Source organism: Macaca fascicularis, chromosome 13 (genome assembly GCF_037993035.2).
Source record: "Macaca fascicularis isolate 582-1 chromosome 13, T2T-MFA8v1.1".
Lineage (NCBI taxonomy): Eukaryota > Metazoa > Chordata > Mammalia > Primates > Cercopithecidae > Macaca > Macaca fascicularis.
This window is the reverse complement of record NC_088387.1, coordinates 90,407,913-90,425,522: the sequence shown is the minus strand read 5'-3', so window position 1 is coordinate 90,425,522 and position 17,610 is coordinate 90,407,913. Positions and strand designations below refer to the sequence as shown.

At 38.3% G+C, this 17,610-nt stretch overlaps 1 protein-coding gene across 2 annotated transcripts in view; it reads right to left on the bottom strand.

Moving 5' to 3' along the window:
- Positions 1–17,610, bottom strand: part of SRD5A2 (steroid 5 alpha-reductase 2) — a 276,884-nt gene that overhangs the window by 224,436 nt on the left and 34,838 nt on the right. The window contains exons 2-3 of one of the 2 annotated variants that reach the window (XM_074012034.1): positions 15,883–15,993; positions 15,689–15,791 (exon numbers count right to left, since the gene is read on the bottom strand). The gene's annotated coding sequence lies outside the window, so the exon portion shown is untranslated. The remainder of the gene's footprint in view (positions 1–15,688; positions 15,792–15,882; positions 15,994–17,610) is intronic. The other variant, XM_074012035.1, reaches the window with a different exon arrangement.

Sequence of the window (17,610 nt, the reverse complement as noted above, 5' to 3'; positions counted from 1 at the left end):
GCCCGGGCTTGTCTCAAGTGATCCTCCTGCCTTGGCCTCCCAATGTGCTAGGATTACAGGCATGAGCCACTAAGCCTGGCCTGTACTTTCTGTTTCTATGAGTCTACCTTATCCTTATATACATAGTATTATGCAGCATTTGTTCTTATGTGTTTTGCTTATCTCATTTAGCATAATGTCCTCGAGGTTCATTCATGTTGTTCCAAATGGCAGGATCTCCTTTTCTATGGCTGAATAATATTCCATTATATTTATATATCACATTTTCTATCAGTTTATCTGTTGATTGATAAGACATTGAAGTTGCATCAGTGTTTTGGCTATTGTTAATACACTGCAGTGAACACTGGAGTGCCCATATCACTTCAAGATCCTGATTTCAATTCCTTTAGGTTCATACTACCCCAGAAGTGAGATTGCTAGATCATATAGTAATTCCATGTTTTAATTTTTTTAGGATCTGTATACTGTTTTCCATAGTGACTATACTAACTTACATTCCCACCAACAGCATACTAGGGTTCCCTTTTCTCCACTTCCTCACCAACACTTGTTTTCTTTTTTCTTTTTGTAATAGTCATTTTAGCAGGTGTGAAATAATAGCTCATTGTGGTTTGATTTGCATTTCCCTGATGCTTTACTGATTTTTCATATACCTATTGGCCATTTGCACATCTTCTTTAGAGAAATGTATACTTAATTCTTTGGCCCATTTTTTAACCAGATTATTTGTTTTTTGCTTCTGAGTTGCAGGAGTTCCCTATAAATTTTGGATATTAGCCCTTTATCAGATAAATGGTTTGCAAATATTTTCTCCCATTTCATAGACTGCCTTTTCATTTTGTTCATTGTTTCCTCTGCTGTGCAGAAGCTTTAGTTTGAAGTAATCTCACTTGTTTATTTTTGCTTCTGTTGCCTGCTTTTAGTGTCATATCAAAGAAATTATTGTCAAGACCAATAGGTTTTTCCTGTGTTTTCTTCTAGAAGTTTTACAATTACAAGTGTTATAGTTAAGTCTTTAATCCATTTTGAGCTGATTTTTGTTTATGGCATAAAACAAGGGCTTCAATTTCATTATTTTGAATGTAGATATACGGTTTTACCAACACAAATTATTGTAGAGACCATTGTTTTCCCATTGTGTACTCTTGGCAACTTTGTGAAAGATCAGTTGACCACAAATGGGTGGTTTTATTTCTGGGCTCTGTATTCTGTTCCATTGTCCCATGTGTCTGTTTTTATACCAGTATCATAATGTTTTGACTATTGTAGCTTTGTAATATATATATAAAATCAGAAAGTGTGGTTTCTCCAGCTTTGTTCTTCTTGTTCAAAATTGCTTTACTCAGAATCATTTATGGTTCTATCTGATTTTTAGAACTATTTTTTTCTACTTCTGTAAAAAACAAGAGCCATTTGGATTTTGATAGTACATTGAATCTGCAGTTTGCTTTCAGTAGTATGGACATTTTAGAACATTAATTCTTCTAATTCATGAACACAGATGTCTTCCATTTATTTGTATCTTTTAATATTTCTTTCATTAGTGTTTTATAATTTTCAGTGTACAAGTATTTCACCTCCTTGGTTAAGTTTATTCCTAAATATTTCCTTCATTCTGATGCTGATGTAATTAGGATTGTTTTCTTAATTTCCCTTTAGATACTAGTTTGTTGTTAATGAATAGTAACACATCTGATTTTTGTATATGGATGTTGTATTCTGTGACTTCACTGAGTTCTAACAGGTTTTTTGTAGAATATTTATGATTTTCTATATATAAAATTATGGGCCAGGCGCAGTGACTCACACTTGTAATCCCAGCATTTTGGGATGCTGAGGTGGGCGGATCACCTGAGGTCAGGAGTTTAAGACCAGCCTGGCCAACATGGTGAAACCCTGCCTCTACTAAAAATATGAAAATTAGCTGGGCATGGCGGTAGGTGCCTGTAATCCCAGCTACTTAGAAGGCTGAGGCAGGAGAATTGCTCGAAACTGGGAGGTGGAAGTTGCAGTGAGCCAAGATAACGTTACTACACTCCAGCCTGGTCAACAGAGTGAGACTCCATCTCAAATAATAATAATAATAATAATAATAACAACAACAGATTATGCCATCTGCAGTGATAATTTTACCTCTTTTCTGATATGTATGGATTTTATTTATTTTTTGTCTGGTTTCTCTTGCTAGGATTTCTAGCATTATGTTAAATAGAAGTTGCAAGAGTGGGCATCCTTGCCTTGTTCCAGATAGTAGAGTAAAACCTTTTCATTTTTTATCATTGAATATGATGTTAGCTGTGGGTTTGTGGTATATGGATTTTATTGTGTTAAAATACATTCCCTCTAGTTGTTTTATCATAAAAGGGTGTTGAATCTTGCTAGGGGTTTGTTGATTTTGTTTATCATTTCAAAGAATCAACTTTCAGGATTTTTCTATTCTTCTTTTTTATTTATTTTGCTCTGATCTTTATTATTTTATTTCTTTCTGCTAACTTTGACCTTAGTTTTGTTCTTTTTTTTTTTTTTTTTTTAGACCTGTCTTATTTTTTAATGTAGGCATTTATTACCTGAAATTTCCTCTTGGAAGTTCAAGTAATCTCATACTTGGTTACTTGAGTATCTCAAGTAACCAAATTTTTGCTGAATCTCATAACTTTTGGTTGCTTACTTTTTGTTTTCAGTTGTCTCCATATACTTTCTAATTTCTCTTTTGATTTCCTTTTTGACCCAGTAGTTGTTCAAGAGTGTGTTGTTTAATTTCCATGTATATGTGAATTTTCCTATATTCCTTCTGGTATTGATTCTAGTTTCATTGCATTGTAGTCAAAAATATATTTGGGATGATTTAAATATTATTTAATTTGTTAAGACTTGTTTTGTGGTCTAGCATGTGTGTCTTGGAAAATATCCCATGTGCACTTGAGAAGAATGTGTATTCTGCTGCCATTGGGTGAAATGTTCTGTATATGTCTGGATATGCTTTGATTCTTTTCTCTTTTCTGTCTGGATGTTCCATCTATTCATGAAAGTATAGAATTGAAGTATTCTATTATTGTTGTATTACTATCTATTTCTCCCTTTAGCTCTGTTAGTATTTTCTGGAGGAGTCTTTAGGGTTTTCTAGATAAATGATCATATCATCAGCAAACAGCGAGTTTGACTTCCTCTTTACCAATTTAGATGCCCTTTATTCCTTTCTCTTGTCTGATTGCTCTGGCTAGGACTTCCAGTACTATGTTGAAGAGAAGTGGTGAGAGTGGGTATCTTGTCTTGTTCCAATTCCCAGAGGGAATACTTTCAGCTTTCCCCACTCAGTGTTATGTTGGCTGTGGATTTGTCGTAGATGGCTTTTATTATATTGAGGTATGCCCCTTGTATGCCAATTTTGCTGAGAGTTTTAATCATAAAGGGATGCTGGATTTTGTCAAATGCTTTTTCTGCATCTATTGAGATGACCATGTGCTTTTTGTTTTTAATTCTGTTTATGTGATGTATCACATTTATTGACTTGAATATGTTAAATCATCCCCACATCCCTGGTATGAAACCCACTTGATCATGGCAGATTATCTTTTTGATATGTTATTGGATTCAGTTAGCTAGAATTTTGTTAAGGATTTTAGCATCTATGTTCACTAAGGATTTGGTCTGTAGTTTTCTTTTTGGTTATGTCCTTTCCTGGTTTTGGTATTAGGGTGATACTGGCTTCATAGAATGATTTAGGAAGGGTTCCCTCTTTCTCTATCTTGTGGAATATTGTCAATAGAATATTGGTACCAATTCTTCTTTGAATGCTTGGTAGAATTCTGCTGTGAATCCGTCTGAACATCTATTTGTCGGTAAATTTTTTATTATTATTTATTTTATTATTTTATGTATTTATTTATTTATTTATTTTGAGACAGAGTTTCACTCTTTGTTGCCCAGGCTGGAGTGCAGTGGTGCAATCTCGGCTCACTGTAACCTCTCCTCCTGGGTTCAAGCGATTCTCCTGTCTCAGCCTCCTGAAGAGCTGGGATTACAGGCATCCACCACCACACTCAGCTAATTTTTGTATGTTTAGTAGAGACAGGGTTTCACCATGTTGGCCAGACTGGTCTCAAACTCCCGACTTCAGGTGATCCGCCCACTTTGGCCTCCCAAAGTGCTGGGATTACAGGCGTAAGCCACCCCACCCAGCCTGTTGGTAATTTTTTAAATTACCATTTCAATCATGCTACTTGTTATTGGTCTGTTCAGGGTATCTAATTCTTCATGATTTAAGCTAGGAGGGTGGTATCTTTCCAGGAATGTATCCGTTTCTTCTAGGTTTTCTAGTTTATGCACATAAAGGTGTTAATATGAGCCTTGAATGATCTTTTGTATTTCTGTGGTGTCAGTTGTAATATCTCCTGTTTTGTTTCTTATTAGGCTTTTCTGGATTTTCTCTCTTATTTTCTTGGTTAATCTTGCTAATGGCCTATCAATTTTATTTATATTTTCAAAGAACCAGCATTTTGTTTCATTTATCTTTTGTAATTTTTTTTGTTTCAATTTCATTTCATTTCATTCTGCTCTGATCTTGGTTCCTTTCTTCTGCTGGGTTTGGGTTTGGTTTGTTCTTTTTTCTCTAGTTCCTTGAGGTGTGACCTTAGATTGTCTGTTAGTGCTCTTTCCGATTTTTTGATGTAGGTGTTTAGGGCTATGAACTTTCCTCTTAGCACCACCTTTGCTATGTCCCAGAGGTTTTGATAGGTTGTATCACTATTGTCATCCAGTTCCAAGAATTTTTTAATTGCCATCTCGATTTCATTTTTGACCCAATGATCATTCATATGTTTAAGTGCTCCAATATTTGGTGAATACATATTTATGATTATCATATCCCCTTGATGAATTGGCTCTTTTATTATTATATAGTAATCATCTTTGTCTCTTGTGACAGATTTTGACAGAAAGTTTAATATAAATACAGGCACCCCTACTCTCATTTGGTTACTATTTGCATGAAATATATTTTTCCATCCCTTTATATTGTCTATATGTGTCCTTACAGCTAAAGTGAGTCTCTTCTAGATAGAATATTGTTGAATCATTTTTTCATTCATTCAGCCATTGTGTCTTTTGATTGAAGAACTTAATCCATTTACTTTAAAGTAATTACTGATAGGTAAGAACTCACTACTGCCATTTTGTTCACTGTTTTCTGATGGTTTTGTAGGGTTTTCTTTTTCTTTCTTCCTTTCTTGCTGTCTTCCTTTGTGATTTCTTATTTTTTTCTGGTAGTAGTATGCTTTCTCTTTACCTTTTGTGTATCTATTAGAGGCTTTTTTCTTTATAGTTACCATGAAGTTTGCATAAAACATCATATAACAGTCATTTTAAGCTGATGACATCTTTATTTCATTCATGTACAAAAACTACTTTTCTCCCTCACCCACATTTTATGCTATTGATGTCACAGTTTATGTCTTCTTACAATGTGTATCCATTAACAAATTATTGTAGCTATAGGTACCTCTCCCTTTTAACTTTTATGCTAGATTTAAAAGTGGTTTGTAATATTACAATATTACATTGTTCTGTATTTGCCCATATATTTACATTTACCAGTGAGATTTATACTTTCATATGCTTTTGTGTTGCCATTTGGTATCTTTTCATTTCAACTTGAAAAATTCCCCCTAGTACTTCTTGTAAGCCAAGTCTAGTAGTGACAAACTCCCTCAGTTTTGGTTTGTCTGGGAAAGTATCTCTCCTTCATTTTTTAAGGATAGTTTGGCTGGGTATACTGTTCATGATTGGCAGTTTTCCTTTCTTTTAGCATTTTGAATATGTCATCCCACTGTCTTCTGGTCTAAAAGATTTCTGTTGAGAAACCCATCAATCGTCTTATGATGATTCCCTTGTGTGTGATGAGTCACCTTTCTCTTGATGCTTTCAAAATTCTTTTTTTGTCTTTGACTTTTGATAATTCAATTATAGTGTCTCTTGGTATAGACTGACTTCTTAAGGTTCAAACTATTTGGGTCCTTTGAGCTTCATCAATTTGGAGGTCCATTTCCCTCCCTAGATTTGGAAAATTTTCAGGCATTATTTGTTTAAATAAGCTTTCTTCCCCTTTCACATTTTTTCTCCTTATGATATTCCCATAATGTGCAATTGGTTTGCTTTGAGGTATCCCATAAGTCCTGTGGGCTTCTATCACTATTTTCTATTCTCTCTCTCTTTTTTTTTTTTTTTTTTTTTTGGCCCCTCTGATTGGATAATTTCAAATCACCTGCCTTTAAGTTTGCTGATTCTTTCTTCTGCTTGATCAGTCTGCTATTGAAGCTCTCTACTGAACTTTTCTATTTGGTCATCGTATTCTTTAGTTCCCAAATTTGTTTGGCTCTTTTTTATGGTTTCTATCTCTTTATTGAACTTATTTTGTTCATGTATTGTTTTCCTAATTTGATTTAGTCATCTATACAGTCATTCTCTTATAACTTACTAAGTTTCTTTAGGATGATAATTTGGAATTCTTTCTCATGCCATTTATAGATCTTCATTTGGTGAGGTGGGAAGTGTCACTTCCAGGAGCTTTATGGCCACTATATAATAATAAAAGGGCCAATAAAATGGCACACTTTAGGTGCCCCTGAAGCCAGGCTTGACTCTGCAGGATTTGGGGAAGGCATTCAATTTTGAAACATCCTCTTTACAGGAGAAGGAGAGAAGGAGAGCTTGCATCCAGTGTCTTGGCATATAAGGGTACTACCCTAGGCAGAAGAAATGGGTGGCTCTCAGCACCTAACGTGACTCTGTGGGATTAAGAAAAACCACACAAACGTAAGACTTACCTCTCCTCAATAGGGAGCAAGAGGAGTATAGGGGGTGCATCCATTGAGGTTTGAGAGACCTCTAGAATCTCTAGCCAGGTTGTCTGATGAAGGTCATTCCTTTTTGAATTCAGTTTGTCTGTAAAGGCTGGAAGAGGTAACTGCTTCCTCAAGTGGGAAGGCATCAATGGAAGACTACAAGGTCTAGGAGGGAAGAATGGTTTTGTTAGCCATGCCCAGAGCCCCACTGCTCTGTACAGCCTCAGGACATGATGCTCTGCATCCCAGCCACTCCAGCTCCAGCTCTGGCTAAAAAGGGCCAAGGTAGAGCTTGGACAACTGCTTCAGAGGGTGCAAACTGCAAGCCTTGACAGCTTTCACGTGATGTTAAGCCTACAGGTGCACAGAGTGCAAGAGCTGAGGCTTGGAAGCCTCCACCTGGATTTCAGAGAATGTATGGAAAAGCCTCGATGTCAAGGCAGAAGCCTGCTGCAGGGGCAGAGTCCTCAGGAAGAACCTCTACTAGGGCAGTGCAGAGGGGAAATGTGGGGTTGGAGCCCCCACACATAGACCCCACTGGGGCACTGCCTCGTGAAGCTGTGAGAAGAGGGCCACCATCCTCTAGACCCCAGAATGGTAGATTCACTGACAGCTTGCACCATGTACCTGGAAAAGCCACAGGCATTCAACACCAGCCTGTGCAAGCAGCTACGGTGGCTGTACCCTGCAAAGTCTCAGGAAAGGAGCTGCCCAAGGTTTTGGGAGTCCACCCTTTGCATCAGCATGCCCTGGATGTGAGACACGAAGTCAAAGTAGATTATTTTGGAGCTTTAAGATTTAATGGGCCGGGCATGGTGGCTCATGCCTGTAATCCCAGCACTTTGGGAGACTGAGGTGGGTGGATCACCTGAGGTCAGGAGTTCAAGACCAGCCTGACCAACATAGAGAAACCCAGCTCTACTAAAAATACAAAATTAGCCAGGTGTGGTGGCACATGCCTGTAATCCCAGCTACTCAGGAAGGCTGAGGCAGGAGAATCGCTTCAACCTGGGAGGCAGAGGTTGCGATGAGGCTGAGATCACACCATTGCACTCCAGCCTGGGCAACAAGAGCAATCTCAAAAAAAATTTTTAAAAATTTCATGACTGCCCTGCTGGGTTTTGGACTGTATGGGCCTGTAACCCCTTTGTTTTGGCCAATCTATCCCTTTTGGATTAGGAGTATTTACCCAATGCCTATACCTCTTTTGTATCTTGGAAATAACTAACTTGTTTTTTATTTTACAGGCTCATAGGCAGAAGAGACTAGCCTTGTCTCAGATGAAACTTTGGACTTTTGAGTTAATGCTGGAATGAGTCAAGACTTTGGAGGACTGTCGGAAAAGCATGATTGTATTTTGCAATGTGAGAGGACATGAGATTTGGGTGAGGCCAGGGGCGGAATGATATAGTTTGCATCTGCGCCCTGACCCAAATTTCATGTTGAATTGTAATTCCCAATATTGGAGGTGGGACCCTGTGGGAGGTGATGAATCACAGATGCTGTTCTCATGATAGTGAGGGACTTCTCACAAGATCTAGTTGTTTAAAAGTGTGTGAGACCTCCTGCATCTCTCTCTTTCTCCTGTTCCAGTCATGTAAGACCTGCCTGCTTTCCCTTTGCCTTCCACCATGATTGGAGCTTTCCTGAGGCACCCCCCAGAAGCTATCATGCATTCTGTACAGCCTGTAGAACCATGAGCCAATTTAACCTTTTTTCTTTTTAAATTACCCAGTATCAGGTATTTCTTTATAGAAGTGCAAGAATGGACTAATATAAGATCCCTGATGGAAGATGATGAATAGGGCATTACAAGGAGGAAAGAAGAAATCATCAAAAGTATGGCAATCAAAAGGAACATGATATATTGAGGAAAATAATAACCAAACCAGTTTGGAGGGAGCAGAAGTTTTTTTCAGGGAAGTAGTAAGAGATAAGGTGGATGGTTGATTAAGACAGAAATCTGGGAACCCTTAAAGATCAAGAAGAGACTTCTTTGTGGGATATAAAAATCAAAACAATTGAACTATTAGAGACAGAGTAGAAGGGTGGTTACCAGAAGCTGAGAAGGGTAGTGAGGGCCTGGGGGAGAGGTGGGTGTGGTTAATGGGTACAAAGAAAATAGAAAGAATGAATAATACCTACTATTAAATAGCACTACAGGGTGACTATAGTCAATAATAACTTAATTGTACATTTTAAAATAATAAAAAGAATATAATTGGATTGTTTGTAACACAAAAGATAAATGCTTGAGGAGATACATACCCCATTCTCCATGGTGTGATTATTATGCATTGCATGCCTGGATCAAAATATCTCATGTACCACATAAATATCTATAAATACCCACAAAAATTATGATTTTTAAAAAAAGATCAATCAGAGAATTCAGACTCTATCCTAAGATATTGGGATAGTCTTTAATGTGTTTTAATACTCAGATGATGAACAAGATGGTGACTTGAAAGATAAACCGAACACCAGGAAAGTGAGGAGACTGCACTAGAACCAGATAGACCACTTAGAAAGTAGGAGGTGATTACTTCTGAACCAGGGAGATTAAAACAGGAATCAGTAAGGGGAAACAGAAAGATTTATCATTAAAATTTTGGAAGAGTGATGGGACAGAGGGAACATCAAGAATGACAGATTTCCAGCTTACATGATTCAGAGAGTAAAGGCCTGAGGAAAAAAAAAAAAAAAAAAAGCAAGCCAGGAAAAAAAATAAAATGTTACACCTGGAAAATTCCTTTAAACTTATCATGTCCACATGCTGTCTTGTATAGATAATGACTTCAGGCAAAAGCTAGTGCTGGAAAAAACAGAGGGGCTTTGCTTTTAGTGAGTTTTCAGAACATGATTCTCATCACTTCAGAGGCCAGGAATGGAAACACCCACTTATGGGAAACAGCACCAGCCTTAGGCAGAGTCACATCTGGCCCCTGCATGAGGATCATCCCACCTCTCTTGCTCCCTCTGTGCTGCCCAGAATCTGCCCTAAGCATGGGGTCATCTCCCCTCTGAATCTTGATGGTTTTCTCATTTCCCTGCCTGGAGTCACCCTTTACCTAAGTCTGTGCTTTTTACTTTGGCCCCAGATTCATTCCCTTGCTTATACCTGCCCTGGGAACATTTGTGCTAGTTCCATAGTCCCCCTTTCTCCATTCTTCTTTATTCACTCCTCCACATTCATTCATCCAACATTTTCATAAGTTCTGGAACTAGAATGGTAAGCAATACATTTTCAGTGCTTTCAGAAGGCTTACATTCTAAAATGAAAGCAAGTTCTCTCCCACTCCCCTAAAAGAGGAAACAAATAATTACAACAAAATAATTTAAAATCATGGTAAGTACTAGGAAGAATAAAAAATCTGTGATGAAAATAAGCAAAAGAATATAGAATTGTGAATACAAAATTAGGTAGAAAAACTACGTTTAGTAAGAACAAGAAAAGGGGCCAGGTGTGATTTACACCTGTAGTCTCAGCATTTTGGGAGGCCAAGGCAGGAGGATTGCTCAAGGCCAGGAATTCAAGATCAGCCTGGGCAAAAAAGCGATACCTTGTCTCTTAAAATAAATAAATAAATTATTAATAATAAGAAAAGAAATCACACAAATTACAAATCTGTAAAAGTGTACAGAAACTACAGTTTTAAAAAATCTAGTGATTTGAACCTTTTATGAAGTGATGCACTTTATTGCTAATAATACTTTCTATCTTAAAGTCTACTTGTGTGATAATAATATAACTACATGAACTTTTTTAAAATTATGATAAAACTAACTATGGTGTATCTTTTCCCGTTATTTTACTTTCAACCTTTTTGAAACTTTATGTTTTTAATCTTTTTCTTATAAAGAGCCTATACTGGTTTTTTCTTAAATTCAACTTTAAAAAACCTTGTTTCTTAACTGGAGTATTTGATCCATTTACATTTAGTGAAATTACTGATATTTCTGAGTTTAGATCTGTCATCTCATTATGTGTTTTATTAAGCCACCTCTTCTATGTTCCTTTTCCTCTCCCTTCATGGTTGGTTACTTTTTATTATTCTATGTTTTTTAATCTACTAGTTTGGGAGTTCCACACACTTTTCCACTGATTATCCTAATGCATCATGAGAGGTTTTTTTGTTTTGTTTTATCTGGCTTATTTCTTTATTTATCCTAATTGCCTGGGTAGAACCTCCAGTACAATGTTAAATAGAAGTGACAAGAGCACATATCCTTTTTTAGGTCCTGATACTAGGAGGAAAACATTCAGTGTCACGCTATAGTACCTAGCTCCCAGCTGAGATTTTTAAGCTCAGATTTTATCTCTATGAATATTGTAAGCATAGTGGTTCTACAATCCATATTGAATCATTTCGGTACTTTTTTTTTCAGACAGAGTCTCATTCTATTGCCCAGGCTGGAGTGCAGTGGCATGATCTCAGCTCACTGCAACCTCCGCCTCCTGGGTTCAACCGATTCTCCTGCCTCAGCCTCCCAAGTAGCTGGGATTACCTGTAATTTTGTATTTTTAGTAGAGACAGGGTTTCACCATGTTGCCCAGGCTAGTCTTGAACTCCTGACCTCAGATGATCCACCCGCCTCAGCCTCCCAAAGTGCTGGGATTACAGGCATGAGCCACCATGCCCAGCTTCATTTTAGTATCTGATGCCTCTTTTGAACTACTTTTTCTGTTGGTTCTGGCTTATGTTGTTTTATCTCTTGGTGTGTCTCATTGTTTTTCATAGTTCTCAGGCCATTTTTAACTTATTAATAGAAATAATTTGAAGTCTTAGATGGTGTTATTTTCCTTCAGAGAGACTTTTTTTCCTTCTGTCAGGTACCTGATGGGAACCAAGGTTTTCTGAGTCACCAAGGTGAAGTACTAAAACATAGTCCATATCTGTCTTAGTCAATTTGGGCTGCTATAACAAATTACCCATAGACTAGGTGGCTTAAACAACAAATACTTATTTCTCACAGTTCTTGAGGCTAAAACAATCAAGGTCAAGGTGCTGGTAGATCCAGTGTCTGGTGAGGCACTCTTCTTGGTTTGCTGATAGCCATCTTCCTACTATGTCCTCACATGGTAGAGAGCAGGGAGAGAGCAAACTTCTTTTAAGGGCATTAATCCCTTTCCTTCCACCCATTAATCCCTTTTCACCCATATGACCTAATTACCTCCCAACAGCTCCACTGATAGATATGGTTTAGATCTTTGTCCCCACCCAAATCTTATGTCAAATTGTAATCCCCAGTGTTGGTGATGGGACCTGGTGGGAGGTGATTGGATCATGGGGTTGGTTTCTCATGAATGGTATAGCACCATCCTTTTGGTACTGTTCTCATGATAGTGAGTGAGTTATCATGGGATCTGCTTGTTTAAAAGTGTGTAGCACTTCCCCCTCATGTTCTCTTGCTCCTGCTCCCACCATGTAAGATGACTGCTCCCCCTTTGCCTTCTGTCATGATTGTAAGTTTCCTGAGGTCTCCCCAGAAGCCAAGCAGATGCCAGCATCATGCTTCCTGTACAGCCTGCAGAACCATGAACCAATCAAGCCTCTTTTCTTTATAAATGACCCAGTCTTGGGTATTTCTTTATAGCAGTGCAAGAATGAACTAATACATCCACCTTCTAATACCATCAAATGTGGTGGATTTGGAGTCAAGATTTCAACATATAAATTGGGATGAGGACACAAACATTTAGCAATATCCCTTTGAGATCTGAGTCCTGAGCAAGGAGTGTTTCCACAATTTTCCCACCATTACAGGGCACAGGATTCTTATCCCTGGCCCTGTCACGGTAGTGTGTGACTCTACTTTTCATCCTTTTCGCTGGAATAGGAACATGTACCCAGCATAAAAATATTTTCAAGGCCGGGCGCGGTGGCTCAAGCCTGTAATCCCAGCACTTTGGGAGGCCGAGACGGGTGGATCACGAGGTCAGGAGATCAAGACCATCCTGGCTAACACGGTGAAACCCCGTCTCTACTAAAAAATACAAAAAAAAAAAAAACTAGCCGGGCGAGGTGGCGGGCGCCTGTAGTCCCAGCTACTCGGGAGGCTGAGGCAGGAGAATGGTGGGAACCCAGGAGGCGGAGCTTGCAGTGAGCTGAGATCCGGCCACAGCACTCCAGCCTGGGCGACAGAGCGAGACTCCGTCTCAAAAAAAAAAAAAAAATATATATATATATATATATATATATATATTTTCAAATGGTGAAGTCCTCCAGGGTCTTAACCTCCTGCCTCTAACTTTTATCTCCTTCCTACACTAACCTGCCAAAAGTGTAACCTAGTCCCAATCTTTGAACACCACCTGGGCAGAAGCAACTGAGGCTGCCTATCTTTCTCAAGCTGATCACAATTTCATTTCTTCACTATTGTTTTTCCTTATTGTTCCTTTTAAGACTTTTTTTTCTGCCCAGCTTTTTAGTTGTCTTTAGAGGGAGGGTTATTACCAAACCCAGAGTATTCTATTTTCATTTTAGTAACATTGCTTTCCAAATAGTAGATGAGAGGATATTTTTCTTTTTAGATGTATAATAATCCATCTGATTAACAAAGAAAGAATGAAAAAATCTGAATATCATTGTTTTATAACAACCTATGAAGTAATGCATCTAGGCATCTAATTAATATCTGCTAATATCACTAAGTGAGGGATATCCAGGCATCAGCATGGGAGAGTACAATGCCACCTATGAAGTAGTCACTCCCTCAAAAAAAATCAAACCTGAATTGAGCCTCTCTAAATCTAGCCTCTGAAGCCATCAACAAATCTATAAGAAATGCTGAGGACAAAGGGACACGTTAAAATATACTATAGAGATGTGATAAGCAAACTCCAGGGTATGAGACATTCAGGAGAAAAAATTCAGTTCCTTAACAAATAAATTGTAATGGAAAAAAACAAGGTTAGGAGGACTTATATATTAAAATAGATTTATGAAACATAATGAATCACAATGCATTGATCTTATTCAAATCTTGATATTTTAAAAACTGTCAAAACTATGCTATTTGTAATGTAATTGAGAACCTGAACACTGACTCAAAAATATTTGATATTTTAAAGCATTACATTTTTAAGTATGATAACACCATTGTGGTTATGTTTAGCAAAAAAGGAGTGTGTATATTTGTGTCTGTACATATATGTGTATATATGTACATATAGTATATAACTGCATATTATATAATCTACTACACATACACACATGTATTAAGTATAATAGTTCTGAATAAAAAATTTGCTTAAAACTAATACAGGGAGGTAAGAAGTGAAGGAGAGTGTGGATGCAGAAAAAAAAAAGACTATTATGTAGAGAATGGGAGAATGGGTTGGTGGGGGAAAAGATTGCAAACAAGATCATTTTGGAGCCTATTATAATGTCCAGATGATAGATGATGCTGGCACGGACTAAGGTAATGAAGCAAAATAGAAGAATTTGAGATATATTTTGACTTTCAGATTTCTGTGAGAGATTCATGAATATGTAAAGTAGATGACTGCTGAGGAGAGGTAACATAACTTGGGATGAAAGTATATCAATGAAAGGATGATTTTTAAATCTAGGGGAATTAATGAGCCCATTCAGGTCAAGGATATTAAGGCAAACATTTATTGAACCCTAATATATCAGTCACTTAGTAGATTTACAGCCTGGATGGGGGAGACAAGTCAATGGCAAATCCTGTGATAAAATACGGGCAAAGTGGAGTGTCAGGTGCAATGGAAGCAAGATCCCTCTCCACCCTGCTCCCCAGCCAGTCACAGGGGATGAAATGCGAATAAGAGTTAACAAACTTAAATGACATCTGAAATATTGTCACCAACCGAATTGTTCAACTTCCATCAAAGGAAATCATTGTTTTTATTGATAACATCATTCTTTCATTTTTATCTTTTCAAAGACTGAATTTTAATGGTTTCAGGCTCTGGGTAAAATGTCATGCCTGTATCTTCCATGCCTTCAGGAACAGATGGGGCCTGACATGTTCAGAGCAGTCATAAGCAAACTAAAATCCAATTTTCCTTGGTAGGAGGGCACTGGAACAGCCAAGCAGTCTGGAGGGAAAGGCTGGGGCGGGAGTCTGTTCTCGCTGGTTCACAAGGCCTATTTGTGTAATCCCACGTGCCCTTCAAGTTTTCTCCTGCTCTGAAAGCACAGGCTGCAAATGAGCGCTAGTTTATGGGCACAGCTGATTCCAATCTCTCACTTGTCATGAACTAATGTTTTATAATGTGTTGAGGTGACCCCTGGCTAAAAAGACTGTATGAATGCTTTTTATTGTTTTCTTGTTTGTGATATATTGGGCCAGCGGATGTGCGTAACCTGATCAACCTAGTAAAAATTTTAATCTCTTCTATTTTTATGGCCTTCCAGGAAAAATTCCATTTAGGGGAAAAGTAATGACTTTCAAAACTAAATTCTCAAACATCCCAACAACACATTACCAAAAATAGGCCCAGTCCTGTCAGGGGTCTTCACTCCTCTAAAAGTTTTCCTAATCGTTTGTTTGGAGATTGTTGTGTTCAAGCACTTGAGAGGCAGAGTCTTTGTCAGTGGAGGGGGTGGTGGGGTCACTGAGAGTTTATGTGGGAGGGATGGGGGAAAGTCTTAGGAGTTACAGGCTTCAATTTGCTCTTAGGATGCCATCTTCCAGGGTCTTCGGCCCACCAAGACTAGAGGTTTTGCTTGCTATCAAATCTCTCAAAATAGTAATCACAGCTAAATGAACAATCTCATTCAATTCTTACAATAAGCCTGTCAAAAAGGTATACCACATATACACCTTGCATTTTACAGATAGGGAAACTAAGGCTGAAAAATGCTGTGACTTACCCGGGACCACACAGCTTGGTGGGAAGCAGCTTTGACCTGGTTTCTTCTGATCTCTGTGTCTACTTTAGTAGAGATTTGCTCCCCTCACCTCTATTCAAAGACCCTAGGAGCCAAAGGAGAAGAGATTTGGGAGCAACATTCATGAGAACTGCAACATCCTCCATGCATAACGTCCTCAGTCTGGTGATTCTTACCTTGTTTCCACCTCATTCCCATAACACTTGATGTACACCTGGTATCACTTCACCAGCACAGGACATACAGGTGGGAGTTAACCATCTGTAATTCAACTTCCTTCCCTCTCACTTAAAGAGAAACACATTAGAATCCAGTTAAGAGTGATACTGAATTCTCTCCAATTTATTTTTATGTAAGTCACTCACAAATATTCCGTTATTAGTAACAACAAATTATTAGTAACACAAATTATTTGCAATGTAGTTTCAAACTGTCACCAGAAGATATACTTGTTGCTTTACCCCTCTGATGACCACTTATTCTTTCTCAAACCTACTGCTGTTCTCTACCCATAACCTCCCACTCTCACCTTTATCTACTGAGCTCTCAGCATCTCATGGGAATAAAAAGCATGGGATTCAGAGTTCAGACATACTTAGGTTTGCATCCTGGCTCTGACACTTACTAACTGTGTGACACTGACAAGTAAGTTTCTCTAAGACTCAGTTTTCTCTTGTATAAAATGGAGATAAAATAGTATCTATTTGATAAAATAGTATCTATTTTATGTGAAAATAGACAGTGGCAATAGACAGATATTAATTGGATATGCGAGTTATTACAATGTCTGGCACACATTAACCACTGACTAAATGTTAACTACCTTTTATTACTTTATCCCATATCTATCCAGTTCACATCCTCCACTCCTTTTCTGTCAAGTTTTCATGGGCCTGTGTTTACTGTGAAGAGTAGCTTATGTTCTGAACTCGCTGGTAAAGGAAACAAGATATTACAAAGAGAATTGGAAGGAAGCCTCAAATTAATCAACATTTATATAATTTCTCCTGTGCCCCAGCCATCCTAAATAGTCAGTTTACCTTATCGAGTGATGTGTTAGTAATAGGGTGAATTGTGAGTTCGGCCATCAGCATTCATTGGCTGCATTGTTGAAGCAGCAGCTCCCCACTGATTTCAGAGACCACTTATCCACTTGGCCATCCACAGTGTTAAGTTTCCTAAATGTTAGGGAAAGGCCTGCCCCAAAGCAAAAGCCAGGTCACCCTCTGTTTCCTCTCCACTCACCAGCATCCACACTTCAGTTCTGCGGCCAAACATTTAATGAAATACAGCCCAAGTAAAGAGAAGCTGCCCCAACTACTGAGATAGAATTAAGAACACTAACTGAGGCAAGACCATAAGTCTGCCTTCACACCACCCCAAGAGGGAAAAGAGATCTGACCCTATGGAGGAGGCTATGCATACATATGTGTGAATCTCAACACCATAAGGGTAGGTGGGTCAACAAGAGATAAATCAGTGGTGGACAAGGTAAAGACCCAATGAAAAGTGACATCACATGTTAGTAAGTCATCGAAGGATTAATGAGATTCTGCCAGAGACATTAACTATTCCCTCACCTGTCAGAGTCATTTTTAAAATCTTGAATCTGACACTGATCTTCCCAAATCTTCACTGCTCACCCAAAATCTAAATGGTACCATGCTATTTAGGAGAGAGTCCCCACCCCATGTTCTTCACATCAGAAATGAAGATGCAGGCCAGGTGGCTCACTCCTGTAATCCCAGCACTTTAGAAAGCCGAGGCGGGCAGATCACTTGAGGTCAGGAGTTCGAGACCAGCCTAGCTAACATGGTGAAACGCCATCTCTACTAAAAATACAAAAATTAGCTGGGTGTGACGGCGCATGCCTGTAATTCCAGCTACCCTGGAGGCTGAGGCAG